This window comes from Ranitomeya imitator, chromosome 4, assembly GCF_032444005.1.
Source record: "Ranitomeya imitator isolate aRanImi1 chromosome 4, aRanImi1.pri, whole genome shotgun sequence".
Lineage (NCBI taxonomy): Eukaryota > Metazoa > Chordata > Amphibia > Anura > Dendrobatidae > Ranitomeya > Ranitomeya imitator.
The window spans coordinates 513,187,208-513,204,842 of record NC_091285.1 but is presented as its reverse complement, the minus strand read 5'-3'; the positions used below and the strand labels follow the sequence as shown (position 1 = coordinate 513,204,842).

Sequence of the window (17,635 nt, the reverse complement as noted above, 5' to 3'; positions counted from 1 at the left end):
CCACCCCCAGTAAGTAAATAAGACGCATGGATTATAAGAAGCACCACCATTTTACTAAAAAAAAATGTTTTCCTATTTTTCTCCTCAAAACTTGGGATGCATCTTATAATCTGAAAAATAAGGTATTCAAACGTTTTTACAGTGACCAACCCAGGGTGTGAAAAAAAAAATTTGCAACATGCGCGATTTCCCTACATTGGATGAGACTCACCCATTCAGGTCTATGGGTGCTCAAATAAAATCCGATGCCACAGTAAGCATCTGATTTTTATGGAGACTTTGCAGTTTTGTAATGTAGGAAACCGAAAATGGTTTTGTAAATGATTAACCCCTTCATGACCTTGGGATTTTTCATTTTTCCGTGTTCGTTTTTCACTCCCTTCCTTCCCAGAGCCATAACTTTTTTATTTTTCCGTCAATTTGGCCATGTGAGGGCTTATTTTTTGCGGGACGAGTTGTACTTTTGAACGACATCATTGGTTTTAGCATGTCGTGTACTAGAAAACGGGAAAAAAATTCCAAGTGCGGTGAAATTGCAAAAAAAGTGCAATCCCACACTTGTTTTTTGTTTGGCTTTTTTGCTCGGTTCACTAAATGCTAAAACTAACCTGCCATTATGATTCTCCAGGTCAGTACGAGTTCATAGACACCTAACATGACTCAGTTATTTTTTATCTAAGTGGTGAAAAAAAATTCCAAACTTTGCTTAAAAAAAAAAATACTCGTAGCGTCTCCATTTTTCGTGATCTGGGGTCGGTTGAGGGCTTATTTTTTGCGTGCCGAGATGATGTATTTAATGATAGCATTTTGGTGCAGATACGTTCTTTTGATCGCCCGTTATTGCATTTTAATGCAATGTCGCGGCGACCTAAAAAACGTAATTCTGGCGTTTCAAATATTTTTCTCGCTACGCCGTTTAGCGATCAGGTTAATGCTTTTTTTTAATTGATAGATCGGGCGATTCTGAGCGCGGCGATACCAAATATGTGTAGATTTGATTTTTTTTTTATTGATTTATTTTGATTGGGGCGAAAGGGGGGTGATTTAAACTTTTATATTTTTTTTATTTTTTTCACATTTTTTTGAACTTTTTTTTTTTTACTTTTGCCATGCTTCAATAGCCTCCATGGGAGGCTAGAAGCAGGCACAACGCGATCGGCTCTGCTACATAGCAGCGATCTGCTGATCGCTGCTATGTAGCAGAAATGGAGGTGTGCTGTGAGCGCCGACCACAGGGTGGCGCTCACAGCCACCGGTCATCAGTAACCATAGAGGTCTCTAGGACCTCTATGGTTACCATCCAGACGCATCGCCGTCCCCCGATCATGTGACGGAGGTCGGCGATGACGTCATTTCCGGCCGCCCGGCCGGAAGCGGTAGTTAAATGCCGCTGTCTGCGTTTGACAGCAGCATTTAACTAGTTAATAGGTGCGGGCAGATCGCGATTCTGCCCGCGCCGATTACGGGCACATGTCACCTGTTCAAAACAGCTGACATGTCCCGGCTTTGGTGCGGGCTCACCGCGGAGCCCTGCATCAAAGCAGGGGAGCCGACATCGGACGTACTATCCCGTCCGAGGTCAGATAGGGGTTAAAAGCAGCTTCTGTAAAAAAAAAAAACATATTGCACATAGATAATAAGAGAGAAAAAATCGTCCCACTTTTCTGGATAACTGCAGCACCTTCCTCCATCCAAAATATTTAAACACAAGTTGTCATGTAATGAAATAGGTAAAATTCCAAGGTGGTGTGAATACTTTTGTAAGACACTGTATATTAATTTGGCATTTGAGGTGTTATCCTAAATTTTACAGGTAGGATCTATGGGTCACCACCGTCAAATGTTTCAATCTTATTTTTTATTGAATAAATTTGCTGTATATATTTTTTGATTATATTTTCAGACGCCTGCAGGTTTCTTTGTATGTGAATCTTTTCCTTTTGTATAGTAAATGGTATATATTTACATATAACATCACCCCTGGCCTATATTAACAACTGTGCCCATCCTCAGATTTTTTTCTCTACATGGACTGAAGCATTGATGTTTGCCTAACTAAAATCCTCAATTTTAATTTATTTTTTACATTACTGCCATCCTTATTGTTTTATATTATTAGAGATATACAGTTGACACTAGAAGTTTACATAAAAAGACACATATGAATGTTTTTCTCAATATCTGACATGAAATGAGAGTAAACCTTTCCCGTTTTAGGTCAATCAGGATTACCATAATTATTAATATTTGCCAAATGCCGTAGTAATGAAAGAGAGCTAATGTTGTAAAGGGAAGGTGCCACCAGTTTTCGTGTAGTTTGTTTTTTTGTGAAGTTAAGCTTAAAATAGTAATTACAATGTATTAATGCAATGTTTGCACTGTTTGCAAACATTTCTATATGAAAAATATATATTTTCTTACAAATATATATATCTACTACTAGGGGGAGCATTTTCCGTTTTAGACCTTAAGCACATATAGTGAGACGTACCAGCTTTACTGTTAGGCTTCTTTCACACATCAGTTTTTTTGCTACCTGCCAATTCTGGCGTCGCGCCGAAACGCCGGATCCGGCGTAATTTGTGGAAACTGGATGGGACGGTTCCGGTTTTCAGCCGGATCCGATGTCCGGATCCGGCTAGAAACCAGATCCGTCCCATCCGGTTGGCATCCGTTTCGTCCGGTTTTCCATCCGGGTTTTGACGGATCCGGTTTTTAAGAACGCCCCTGGGAGGCTCCAAAATGTGATTGGCCCCCTCAAAACTATATATAGAGTCTTCCTACACCCCATCAGTGACAGGTTGGAGAGGAGCAAGTGTTTGGAGAGAAGATGGATGTCGTTATTGCGAAGATTCTGCAGAACAACGTGGATTTCATTGTGGAGGCGAATCGCTTAAAAGCAATTGTTCTGGAGAAGGGGCGAGAGAGACAACGCATCATGCGACTGCGTCGACGCCGTTTGTGGAGCCACCCCATCACCGCACAGAGAATGACACATGGGGTGTTTTCTACTCTGCACATGGAGCTACGAGGAAACCCAGAGAAATTTTTCTCATATGTGTGGATGAAAGCGGAGAACTTTGATGTATTGGTGGACCGAATTGAACATCTCATGCAAAGGAGTGATACATATTGCCGATTCTCTATTTCACTGGCTGAGCGTCTGATGGTCACTCTTTGGTAAGCCATTTTTATTGTATGTACTCCTGTAGTACACTTTAATTGATTGTAATTTGATTTTGTAGTAATTTCTGCCTTGATTTTGTTCACAGATTCCTTGCTACAGGAGAATCCCTTTCGTCACTACATTTCCAGTTCAGACTGGGAATTTCCACCATCTCTGGAATTGTAAAGCACACTTGCCGTGCACTGTGGGACTCTTTGCACGATTAATTTATACCATATCCCATAATGGAGAATTGGTTGGAAGTATCTGAGAAATTCCAGCAAGTGTGTCAGTTTCCCAATTTCTTGGGCGCGGTGGACGGGAAACATATCCGTATTGTGAAACCGGCTGCATCTGGATCAGAATATTTTCACTATAAAAAGTACTTTTCCATTGTGCTGATGGCCATCGCCAATGCGGATTACAAATTTGTAGCGGTGGATATTGGGGCGTATGGCTGCTCTAATGATTCCCAAGTTTTCAAACTGTCTGCAGTCATTTGTATGGAAACACCTTTCAATTTCCCCCCCAAGACCACTGCCTCAAACCTGATGGCAGGTAGGCTCTTGCTGGTAGGCTAGGCTCTTGCTGGAAGGCAGGCAGGCTCTTGCTGGAAGGCAGGCAGGCTCTAGCTGGAAGGCAGGGTGTTGGCTCTCTTGCTGGAAGGCAGGCAGGCTCTTGCTGGAAGGCAGGCAGGCTCTAGCTGGAAGGCAGGGTGTTGGCTCTCTTGCTGGAAGACTGGAAATGAGTGAGGGCCTCAATGGCATTCTTTTATATATGTGTCCTGGGGGCAGCCCTATAGGTTCTGAGCATGCTCAGAGAAAAAACTGGATCAGGCCGCTGAATCTGCCTTTTTCCGGATCTGGCGCATTCCGGCGTCCATAGACATGCATTGTTGCGAAGAGCCGGATCCGGCCCTTCCGGCTTTTTCGCCGCAGACAGAAAACGTTACCAGTAGATGTTTTTTCCAGACGCCGGAATCGAAATGTTCGCCAGATCCGGAAAAAAAAGGAAGGAACGCTAGGCCATCCGGCGCTAATACAAGTCAATGGGGAAAAACCGGTTTCGGTTTTTATTTTTGCCGGTTCCTGTTTTTCTGAAAAGAGCCGTAATCAGCCGGAATGAAAAAACCTGATGTGTAAAAGCAGCCTTAGCTGGAAAATTGGGGCAGTAACTGCTGACATCACTAATTCCCTCCCCTTTTGGGTGGTCTAGTATTCCTGGGGCAGAATGAAGAGTAGCATAACAGGGCAGCGCCATTTTGTGTGTGACTGCCCTGTGACCTGCTATCACCAACCGTTACTGCATCAGAAGCACAGCTTGTTTACAGAGGAGCAGAAGACAGTGGACTCAGCAGCATCCTGGACCTGAGGAAACGTGAAGACATGTGGTGGGTATGGAGCAGCATTATAGCATTATTGGAGGGGGAGCTGTCTGTGACTCATCCCTCAGTAACATAAGAAAGAGCTCCAGGTCTGCAGTGAATGGCCAGGCATTGTGGAGTAGGGGGGGGGAGAGAATCATGTAATCTGGCTGAGAGAAACTGGTGGGAGAGAGAGACATGTAGTATGATGAATGAGACACAAGGAGCATGATGGGGAGAGACATACACATGGAATAGCAGGGGTGAGACACTTGGAGTGTGATGGGGAGAGAGACATGTAGTATGATGAGAGAGACACATGAAGCATAATGGGGAGAGATACACATGGAATAGCAGGGGTGAGACACTTGGAGTGTTGGGAGACATGTAGTATGATGAATGAGACACATGGAGCATGATGGGGAGAGAGATACACATGGAATAGCAGGGGTGAGACACTTGGAGTGTGATGGGGAGAGAGACATGTAGTATGATTGAGACATGGAGTGTGATGGGGAGAGAGATAAACATGGAATAGCAGGCGTGAGACACTTGGGCTATGTGCACACGTTGCGGATTTTGATGCGTTTCCGCAGCATTTTTGGATGCGCGAAATTGCATCAAATCCGCAGTGTAGTGCACAACCAATGTTAGTCATTGGGAAATTGAGAATTGGTGTGCACATGCTGCGGAAAAATATACGCGGATTTGCAGCGTTTTATTTTCCGCAGCATGTCAATTCTTTTTGCCAATCTGCAGCATTTCTGCACCCATTGACTACCATTGAGTCGGGCACATCCGCAGCAAAACCGCAGGTTTAAAAATCTGTGGTTTTGCTGCGGAGTTGCCTGCGAGAAACGCTGCAGATAGGGAGGAGGAAGAGTGTGTGGGTGGAGACTGTGTGCAGGCAGAGACTGTGTGTGCGGTGAATATGTGCGTGTCTCTGTGCGGGTGTCTGTGTATCTGCGTGTATGTCTGTGTGCGGGAACAGGGAGTATACTGTTTATTATTTTGTACAGGAGATCGAGGGTGTTGCATGGATTAGCTGAATAATAAAGATGGGAAACTGTGTAGTGTTTTATTTCATTAAAATACTTTATTCTGGCTTTGTGTTTATTTAACCCCTTAACAACTATAGGATTAGTAATGGATAGATGTCTTATTGACGCCTCTCCATTACTAAGCCGGCTTGATGTCGAGGGAGAAGCGTCAAAGCCAAGGCGAAACGCGCGTCGGGCAGAGCTGGTCTCTAACACCTGGGTAGGTTACCATTTAGCAAGTGATTGCACCCCATTCAATGTCGTGATTTGATGTATCGCTAGGCTGCAACTTTTGCACATGATGCACGGCACTTTTGTCTCTTTTTAAGCACAGGCTGTATGATGGTTATGTCAGCAATTACCAGGCTTGCACTAAAAGCACTTTCTATCTAAATACTATATGTGATATCTATTTATACCCTCTGCTTTTATTGGGATTACTGATATTTATTCTACACTCTATGAGGAGTTTTTTGTGCCCTGTGCATATATATAGCAGATACCATACAATGATCTAGCGTTCATATTTCCCCCCACACCCTCCCAGGCTAAAAACATCATCTCTCAGCCGCCCCAGAAATGGCCCATCTGTTAGATGCGCCTTTTCATTTATGGGGTTGATGTCACCTTTGTATTGTCCGGTGACATCAAGTCCACGGCTTAGTAATGGAGAGGCGTCTATAAGATACCTATCCATTACTAACCAGAAACACATGGCCTACTTGCACAATGAACAAGTCTGTAGGAACCTGTTCACACACCACCAATAAACTTGAAGACACAAAAGAGCACAGTGAGGTCAAAAATACTCTGTTGTAAAAAAAAAATCACAGTAATAAGCAAGTGCTAGTCAAAAGATGGAAAAAACAGGGTATTTAGTTGATACGTTTTTTTGCAAAAAAATGTATACTAAGCTGCTCCACCAATCGTCAAGGTATACCCATATAGAGCAGTCCTACCTAATGTATATAATCCCTATCTGATGTATTTAAAAACCTGATCATCTGTATAGTACCTGTATAAGGCTACGTTCACATTAGCGTCATGCGACGCAGCGTCGTCGACGCAACGCACGACGCTTCGGAAACGCACGCAAAAACGCACCTTTTTTGACGCAAGCGTCGGACGGATGCGTCGTAAAACGCAGCGTTTTTGTGGCATTTTTGTTGCGTTTTTACAAAAAACGCAGCGTTTTACGACGCATGCGTTGTCAAACACTGATTAGATCTTTACACACAATTTAGTGTCTAGACACTAGATAACACCACCAATGAATAGAAGAGGGTGGGTCTAGTGTCTAGACAATCGATAATGCCACCAATGGGTAAATGGGGGTGGGTATTAATGTAATAGTGGTATATATACCCCGGCATAGATTATTTCCAACCATAGAGCATCAAGATGGATCGTTCCATGGAGAGTATCTACCTCAATTTTCAGCTGGAATTAGCCCTTGCTATTGCTTATGCTATTGCCTGTCATGAACAGAGGAAAAGAGACAAACTACGGAGAAGGAGTCGTCGGCGTTTTTGGCTACACCCTATAGTGGAAGTCCGAGAGAGTCGTGGAGCCTACCATTGTCTGTTTGGCGAATTAAATGAGAACCAGGACAAATACTTTGAATACACCAGGATGTCAAAAGACAGCTTCCGATATCTGCTGCGTCTGGTGGAAGGAACCATTTCCAGGCAGGACACGCAGCTCCGTAAATCGATTTCCCCTGAGGAACGTCTGCTGGTGACTCTACGGTACGTAATGGAATGTGAAGGATTTATATGTTCTTGCCATTTTTTAAAGTAACGTGTTTTTGTTTTGTGGGGTGGGGGGATTGTTATTAAAAATGAAAAATTCTTTCATAACAATTTTATTAATTATATTTATTTATTTTTCTTCTTGTCAGTTTCCTGGCTACCGGAGAGACATTGAGATCACTGCATTTCCAGTTTCGGATTGGAGTCTCAACACTGTCGGGTATTATTGCCGACACTTGCCGCGCATTGTGGGACAACCTCCGGGAGGAATTTTTACCCATCCCTACAAGAGAAATATGGCTTGCCAACGCCCAAAAATTTGAACAAGTGTGTTCTTTCCCTAACTGTATTGGAGCCGTGGATGGGAAGCACATTAGGATTACCAAGCCTTCAAGAAGTGGATCTCTTTTTTTTAATTATAAAAAATACTTTTCCACCGTGCTGATGGCAGTTGCAGGTGCGGACTGCAGGTTTCTCGCTGTGGACATTGGAGCGTTTGGTCGTGCAAATGATTCACGGACATTTAAGGAGTCTGATATGGGCCGAAGATTGTACAATAACAATTTTAATTTCCCCCATCCACGACCTCTTCCCAACACCGACGGCCCGGCCCTGCCATTTGTTGTTGTTGGTGATGAGGCTTTTCAAATGAGTGGCAACCTACTTAAACCTTACTCAAGTCGTGGGTTGGACCGCATCAAAACTATATTTAATTATAGACTGTCCAGGGCCAGAAGAACTGTGGAGTGCGCCTTTGGCATCCTGGTCTCGAAGTGGCGTATCTTAGGATCCGCCATAAATTTGAAAATTGAGACAGTGGATGAGGTGGTGAAGGCGTGTGTGGTTCTCCACAATTTTATTATTGATAAAGAGAGAGTCAACGTGGAACTCGATGAACCCATACAAAATCCATTGCCTGATTATCAAGCTCATCCTCTGCGGACAACTGTGGAGATTGCTCATATGAGGGACCAATTTGCTGCATACTTTGTTTCTGATGTTGGCCGTGTTTCATGGCAAGATCAAATGGTTTAATTCTTCGTGTTATTATGATGTCATGTAAACACTGTGGAGTCCATGTCATTTAACCATACTATGTAAGGTTATTGTTAAAATGTCCCCTGATTGTACAATGCGTTGTGTTTTGAAATAAAGTTCTTGTGCCTTTCCGTTTTCACCAAACAAATCTCCCATACGTTTTCCATAGTAAGAGAATTGTAAAATCCAATTTTATTGAAAGTAATGTGTGTCACACAAAATTTGTGTGTTCCATAGTTTTGACGTATAATTACATAATCGGCTCCCACCTTGTCAACCATTTTTAATCCTGCAGACTATTTGCATATGGAACCAGGCTTGACAAGGAGGGAGACGATCATGTTTGCAAAACTCTACAGAGTTAACACTATTGTACTCAGGATGCTAGAATTCGTCCAGAGTCAAATAGTGGCGACACTGTGAACATTGCTACCACCTCACCTGACCAATATTCTTAAGGTACCGTAATAAAACTATTAACCAACGATACCGACCAGTGATACGACTGGACCGAGATCGTTGTTTAGTTGTCGCATGGTTGCTGGAGAGCTGTCACACAGACAGCTCTCCAGCGACCAAAAAAGAGCAAGTCCCGTGTAATCTGGGTAATGTTTTGCCACACTCACAATGTTTTAAATGTAATTTTAAAAAATACAAAAAACCCTTACACTCCGGTGTGTGAAACGTCCATCGCCGTCAACTTCCCGTACTGTGGCAGCCCTAAAGCACAGCACAGCGTTTATTATTAAGTCAACGGTGTGCTCAGCTTTACGGGCGGGAATCACAGTGTCAGTGCGGAAAGATGACGGCGAGGGACGTGGTAGACACCTTTTTATATTTGTGGGGTATTGTTCACTTTTTATTTGAGTGTTTAAAACAGTGCGCTAGTAACCCAATATTCCCTTGTTTAAAACAAAGACATCGCTGGATCGGTCTAAACTCGCCGATCCAACAATGACAGCGTCTGATCAGTTACCCAAAAAAAATTCCAAATCATTCGCTGACACCAAAAAACTCACAGCAGGGGCTCAATCGTTTTACGATTTCAGAAAAGATAACGTTGGTTACACACAAAAACCAACTTTATCTATACTGAAATTGTTGTGTGATGGTACATTGTAAACTTGACATATTGAGCAATGCTGTTTGTGTTTGTAACATCTGAGTACAATGAGCGACAGCCCTATAAAACAATGAGAAAAACAAATTGATAAATATTGTCAGACATTGCACATCAGGTGTTACAAAGACAAGATTTGTGTATACGGCGCAAGGTGTGATTTTGTGCAAACTTTATTTGAGACAATAAAAACTAATTTTTTTTAAAAAAAATAACATTTATTTAGGGTACAAAAAAAAAGAAATTGGGAAATGTTATTAGGGGGTACCAACATCCGCAATTAACCCCTTCCCGACCTGTGACACAGCGTATGCGTCATGAAAGTCGGTGCCAATCCGACCTGTGACGCATATGCTGTGTCACAGAAAGATCGCGTCCCTGCAGATCGGGTGAAAGGGTTAACTCCCATTTCACCCGATCTGCAGGGACAGGGGGAGTGGTAGTTTAGCCCAGGGGGGGTGGCTTCACCCCCTCGTGGCTACGATCGCTCTGATTGGCTGTTGAAAGTGAAACTGCCAATCAGAGCGATTTGTAATATTTCACCCATTATAACGGGTGAAATATTACAATCCAGCCATGGCCGATGCTGCAATATCATCGGCCATGGCTGGAAATACTAGTGTGCCCCCACCCCACCCCACCGATCGCCCCCCCAGCCCCCCGATCTGGCCGGTACACTGCTCCGGCTCCCCTCCATCCAGTGCTCCGCTCCCCCCCGTGCTCTTGTCCGCTCCCCCCGTGCTCCAATCACCCCCCCGTGCTCCAATCACCCCCCCCTGCATTCAGATCCACCCCCCCCCGTGCTCCGTTCCACCCCCCCATGCTCCGTTCCAGCCCCCCGTGCTCCGTTCCACGCCCCCCGTGCTCCGTTCCACGCCTGCCGCGCTCCGATTCCCCCCCCCGTGCTCCGATCCCCCCCCGTGCTCCGATCCCCCCCCCCCCCCCCGTGGTCCTCCCCCACCCCATCATACTTACCGATCCAGCCGGGGTCCCGTCCGTCTTCTCCCTGGGCGCCGCCATCTTCCAAAATGGCGGGCGCATGCGCAGTGCGCCCGCCGAATCTGCCGGCCGGCAGATTCGTTCCAAAGTGCATTTTGATCACTGAGATAGATTATATCTCAGTGATCAAAATAAAAAAAATAATACATGACCCCCCCCCTTTGTCACCCCCATAGGTAGGGACAATAAAAAAATAAAGAAATTTTTTTTTTCCACTAATGTTAGAATAGGGTTAGGGGTAGGGTTAGGGCTAGGGTTAGGGTTAGGGGTAGGGTTAGGGCTAGGGTTAGGGCTAGGGGTAGGGTTAGGGCTAGGGTTAGGGGTAGGGTTAGGGCTAGGGTTAGGGCTAGGGTTAGGGCTAGGGTTAGGGCTAGGGTTAGGGCTAGGGTTAGGGCTAGGGTTAGGGGTAGGGCTAGGGTTAGGGCTAGGGTTAGGGCTAGGGTTAGGGTTTCGGTATGTGCACACGTATTCTGGTCCGCTGCGGATTTGATAAATCCGCAGTGCTAAACCGCTGCGGATTTATGGTGGATTTACCGCGTTTTTTTCTGCGCATTTCACTGCGGTTTTACAATTGCGATTTTCTATTTGAGCAGTTGTAAAACCGCTGCGGAATCCGCACAAAGAAGTGACATGCTGCGGAATGTAAACCGCTGCGTTTCCGTGCAGTTTTTCCGCAGCATGTGTACAGCGATTTTTGTTTCCCGTAGGTTTACATTGAACTGTAAACTCATGGGAAACTGCTGCGGATCTGCAGCGTTTTCCGCAGCGTGTGCACATACCTTTAGAATTAGGCTATGTTCACACGGTGCGGATTTGGCTGCGGATTGGCCGCTGCGGATTCGCAGCAGTATTCCATCAGGTTTACAGTACCATGTAAACATATGAAAAACCAAATCCGCTGTGCCCATGGTGCAGAAAATACAGCGCGGAAACGCTGCGTTGTATTTTCCGCAGCATATCAATTCTTTGTGCGGATTCCGCGGCTTTTTACACCTGTTCCTCAATAGGAATCCGCAGGTGAAATCCGCACAAAAAACACTGGAAATCCGCGGAAAATCCGCAGGTAAAACGCAGTGCCTTTTACCCGCGGATTTTTCAAAAATGGTGCGGAAATATCTCACACGAATCCGCAACGTGGGCACATAGCCTTAGGGTTAGGGTTGGAATTAGGGTTGTGGTTAGGGTTGTGATTAGGGTTATGGCTACAGTTGGGATTAGGGTTAGGGGTGTGGGGGGGTTAGTGTTGGAGGTAGAATTGAGGGGTTACCACTGTTTAGGCACATCAGGGGTCTCCAAACGCAACATGGCGCCACCATTGATTCCAGCCAATCTCGTATTCAAAAAGTCAAATGGTGCTCCCTCACTTCCGAGCCCTGAAGTGTGCCCAAACAGTGGTTTACCCCCACATATGGGGTATCAGTGTACTCAGGATAAACTGCGCAACAATTACTGGGGTCCAATTTCTCCTGTTACCCTTGTGAATCTAAAAAAATGCTTGCTAAAACATCATTTTTGAGGAAAGAAAAATGATTTTTTATTTTCACGGCTCTGCGTTGTAAACGTCTGTGAAGCACTTGGGGGTTCAAAGTGCTCACCACATATCTAGATAAGTTCCTTGGGGGGTCTAGTTTCTAAAATGGGGTCACTTGTGGGGGGTTTCTACTGTTTAGGCACACCAGGGGCTCTGCAAACGCAATGTGACGCCCGCAGACCATTCCATCAAAGTCTGCATTTCAAAAGTCACTACTTCCCTTCTGAGCCCCGACGTGTGCCCAAACAGTGGTTTACCCCCACACATGGGGTATCAGCGTACTCAGGAGAAACTGGACAACATCTTTTGGGGTCCAATTTCTCCTGTAACCCTTGGGAAAATAAAAAATTCTGGGCTAAATAATTATTTTTGAGGAAAGAAAACCTATTTATTATTTTCACGGCTCTGCATTATAAACTTCTATGAAGCACTTGGGGGTTCAAAGTGCTCACCACACATCTAGATAAGTTCCTTTCGGGGTCTAGTTTCCAAAATGGGGTCACTTGTGGGGGGTTTCTACTGTTTAGGCACATCAGGGGCTCTGCAAACGCAACGTGACACCCGCAGAGCATTCCATCAAAGTCTGCATTTCAAAACGTCACTACTTCAATTCCGAGCCCCGGCATGTGCCCAAACAGTAGTTTACCCCCACATATGGGGTATCACCGTACTCAGGAGAAACTGGACAACAAATATTGGGGTCAAATTTCTCCTGTTACCCTTGGGAAAATTAAAAAATTCTGGGCTAAATAATTATTTTTGAGGAAAGAAAACGTATTTATTATTTTCACGGCTCTGCATTATAAACTTCTATGAAGCACTTGGGGGTTCAAAGTGCTCACCACACATCTAGATAAGTTCCTTTCGGGGTCTAGTTTCCAAAATGGGGTCACTTGTGGGGGGTTTCTACTGTTAAGCCACATCAGGGGCTCTGCAAACGCAACGTGACGCCCACAGAGCATTCCATCAAAGTCTGCATTTCAAAATGTCACTACTTCACTTCCGAGCCCCGGCATGTGCCCAAACAGTGGTTTAACCCCACATATGGGGTATCATTGTACTCAGGAGAAACTGGACAACAACTTTTGGGGTCAAATTTCTCCTGTTACCCTTTGTAAAATAAAAAATTGCAGGCTAAAAGATCATTTTTGAGAAAATAATTTTTTTTTTTTATTTTCATGGCTCTGCGTTATAAACTTCTGTGAGGCACTTGGGGGTTCAAAGTCCTCACCACACATCTAGATTAATTCCTTTGGGGGTCTAGTTTCCAAAATGGGGTCATTTCTGGGGTATCTCCAATGTTTAGGAACACAGGGGCTCTCCAAACGTGACATGGTGTCCGCTAATGATTGGAGCTAATTTTCCATTTAAAAAGCCAAATGGCGTGCCATCCCTTCCGAGCCCTGCCGTGCGCCCAAACAGTGGTTTACCCCCACATATGGGGTATCAGCGTACTCACGACAAACTGGACAACAATATTTGGGGTCCAATTTCTCCTATTATCCTTGGCAAAATAGGAAATTCCAGGCTAAAAAATCATTTTTGAGGAAAGAAAAATTATTTTTTATTTTCATGGCTCTGCGTTATAAACTTCTGTAAAGCACCTGGGGGTTTAAAGTGCTCAATATGCATCTAGATAAGTTCCTTGGGGGGTCTAGTTTCCAAAATGGGGTCACTTGTGGGGGAGCTCCAATGCATAGGCACACAGGGGCTCTCCAAACGCGACATGGTGTCCGCTAACAATTGGAGCTAATTTTCCATTCAAAAAGTCAAATGGCGCGCCTTCCCTTCCGAGCCCTGCCGTGTGCCCAAACAGTGGTTTACCCCCACATATGAGGTATCGGCGTACTCGGGAGAAATTGCCCAACAAATTTTATGATCCATTTTATCCTACTGCCCATGTGAAAATGAAAAAATTGAGGCGAAAAGAATTTTTTTGTGAAAAAAAAAGTACTTTTTCATTTTTACAGATCAATTTGTGAAGCACCTGAGGGTTTAAAGTGGTCACTAGGCATCTAAATAAGTTCCTTGGGGGGTCTAGTTTCCAAAATGGGGTCACTTGTGGGGGAGCGCCAATGTTTAGGCACACAGGAGCTCTCCAAACGCGACATGGTGTCCGCTAACGATGGAAATAATTTTTCATTCAAAAAGTCAAATGGCGCTCCTTCCCTTCCGAGCCTTACCATGTGCCCAAACAGTGGTTTACCCCCACACATGAGGTATCGGCGTACTCAGGAGAAATTGCCCAACACATTTTAGGATCCATTTTATCCTGTTGCCCATGTGAAAATGAAAAAATTGAGGCTAAAAGAATTGTTTTGTGAAAAAAAAAGTACTTTTTCATTTTTACGGATCAATTTGTGAAGCACCTGGGAGTTCAAAGTGCTCACTATGCATCTAGATAAGTTCCTTGGGGCGTCTAGTTTCCAAAATGGGGTCACTTGTGGGGGAGCTCCAATTTTTAGGCACACGGGGGCTCTCCAAACGTGACATGGTGTCCGCTAAAGAGTGGAGCCAATTTTTGATTCAAAAAGTCAAATGGCGCTCCTTCCCTTCCAAGCCCTGCCGTGCGCCCAAACAGTGGTTTACCCCCACATATGAGGTATCAGCGTACTCAGGACAAATTGCACAACAACTTTCGTGGTTCAGTTTCTCCTTTTACCATTGGGAAAATAAAAAAATTGTTGCTAAAAGATAATTTTTGTGACTAAAAAGTTAAATGTTCATTTTTTCCTTCCATGTTGCTTCTGCTGCTGTGAAGCACCTGAAGGGTTAATAAACTTCTTGAATGTGGTTTTGAGTACCTTGAGGGGTGCAGTTTTTGGAATGGTGTCACTTTTGGGTATTTTCAGCCATATAGACCCCTCAAACTGACTTCAAATGTGAGGTGGTCCCTAAAAAAAATGGTTTTGTAAATTTCGTTGTAAAAATGACAAATCGCTGGTCAAATTTTAACCCTTATAACTTCCTAACAAAAAAAAATTTTGTTTCCAAAATTGTGCTGATGTAAAGTAAACATGTGGGAAATGTTATTTATTAACTATTTTGTGTCACATATCTCTCTGGTTTAACAGAATAAAAATTCAAAATGTGAAAATTGCGAAATTTTCAAAATTTTCGCCAAATTTCCGTTTTTATCACAAATAAACGCAGAATTTATTGACCTAAATTTACCACTAACATGAAGCCCAATATGTCACGAAAAAACAATCTCAGAACCGCTAGGATCCGTTGAAGCGTTCCTGAGTTATTACCTCATAAAGGGACACTGGTCAGAATTGCAAAAAACGGCAAGGTCTTTAAGGTCAAAATAGGCTGGGTCATGAAGGGGTTAAAGGGGATTGATATCCCACACTTTTTGGGGGTGTTGAGGAGACCGAGGAGGAGGACGAGGGGGAGGAAGCAGCATACTCGATCACACTAGACGGGATGCCGACATCAATCCAGGTAGTGGATGGTGGCGAGATTAGCAAAGCAGGAGGTGAGGGAGGAGGAGGGACGACCAGTGTCCTTGGCTGGCTACTCCGGCTCCGGGTAGACCCAGGCTGTGATGGTGTATTCCTTGTAGACCCAGGCTGGGTACTGGGTGTACTCCGTGTAGACCCAGCCTGGGTACTTGGTGTGCTCCGGGTCGACCCGGGGTGTTTTCTGGTGGTAGTTGTGGGAGCAGCCATAGCCAAGGTCGTAGTACTTGTCGTCGTCTTCTTCTTCTTTTTCCTCCTCTCTCCCTCTGGGTGTGGGTCGGCATCCCGTCTGTGTCCCCTTGAAGGCCTGTCAGGCTCTGAACTTTGGGGCTCTGTTCTGTGGTGGCGGTGGCGGTGGCCCTCGGCACGCGGAGCTCTGTGGTGGTGCTCTGCAGCAGGAGTCGGAGTCATGGCAGCCAGCGATGGTACTGCGGGCAGATTTGTCGCTGACTGCATGACCCGAGCCTGCTGCAGAGCACTGACATATACATTGTTGCAGCCCTGCATGACCAAAATCTGGAGTTCCGGCGTAAGATGTTCAACCATGCCGTTGTGAATGGCAGTAAAAAAATGTTTGGCCGGCCTCGAGAGATCCGTTTCGATGTTTTCAAGACGCCGTTCGATATTGCACATTTTATCGCACAGCGCCTTGAAACCATTCTGAAATACGGTGCTCAGATGTAAAAATTCGGGCATGGGCGCCCTGTCCAAGGCCCGCTGACGCTGTCGGGAAGACCCAAAGGAAGGAGCGACAGAGGCCTCGGCCAGGGGAACATCTGATGGACCGGCTGCCGGTTCGCCAGATTGTGTTGGTGCAGACCTGCTCTCGCTGTGGGATGGCTGCGACTGTTCAGATGGCGCTTCACAAAGGACCGCTCCAGAGGGTCGGACAGTCTCGCGGGTGCTGCTGTGTGTTCTGTGAAAACATAAGGAAACCATTAGTATACTAAATATCACATTTCACATGTGTCATTAATTAACTTTACCGCCAGCTATCCATTGCCGCCATTAATATTAACCTATTTTTAATATTGACACTGCATATGCACCATCAATATTAACAAAAAAAGTTATTTATTTAATTCACAATAGTCACCCATGGTTGTGGTTTGCAACGCCAGACAATTATGCTTACGTTGGAACTGCCATGACGTCATGGTCATGTGACCGAGACGTCATCACAGGTCCTGCGAGCTGAGCAACCATGGGAACATACCCTGCTTTGCAGTGGAATGTATGCCGTATCTATTATATTTTACTTTTTTGTGTATAAAAAATCGGGGATACACCTGGATAGCCACTATACTACTACACTATTAAATATTGGCTGGGCATGGCCAATCTACTATTTTTCTGTGTTCTGTATACTTCAGATTTCGGTGAAATTGCTAGTAAGTCAAGCTCAACTTTGTAGTAATCCCAGAAGGCTCGGAGCACGGAGCCGCTGTGTCAAGTGTGAGAAGACCAGAAATGAATAAAAAATTCTAGGTCAACGAGGCGTGAAAAGTAAAAACAAAATACTTTATTCACTTCAATCATAAGCAGAGGATGAAACATCTGCACAATACAATAAAAACACTATCTACGCGTTTCAGGTCTGATGTTCCCTGTCACCTGAAACGCGTAGATAGTGTCTATTGTATTGTGCTGATGTTTCGTCCTCTGCTTATGATTGAAGAGGATAAAAGTATGTATTTTTTACTTTTCACGCCTCGGTGAGCTTTCCTTTTTTTCTTCATTTCTATACTTTGTACTTGCCAAAATAAATGGCTGGGCAATAAGCTACGTGGCTGGAATGTAGTATGTGAATATGCATGTTGTAAAAACTAGGTGTGTGCATAGGTACTATACTTACTCTCTGCTTTCAAGGACCGGTCGCAAGAACTGCAGTATACGGTTGTACTTATACACCGAGGTCCTTGAAGCGGCAGCACCACTACGAGTCTGTCCCTCCTTTTTCAGGCCCCTCCGGAAGCGGTCCTTCATGGAGCGCCATCTGGTCTTCAATTGTTTAACTGTGTATAAATTGAAAAAATAAAAAAGTTTTTAGATAATATATTGAAAACGATTACGCAACCGTGTGCAATCCCAATAGAAGACATCACAGACGGTTGTGTAATCCTGGCATGATGGGTCAGAGCAGCATTTTGGAAATACTTACGG

At 44.5% G+C, this 17,635-nt stretch overlaps 1 protein-coding gene across 1 annotated transcript in view; it reads left to right on the top strand.

Annotated features, from left to right (window-relative positions):
* Positions 1–17,635, top strand: part of HDGFL3 (HDGF like 3) — a 146,893-nt gene that overhangs the window by 91,521 nt on the left and 37,737 nt on the right. The window lies entirely within an intron of this gene.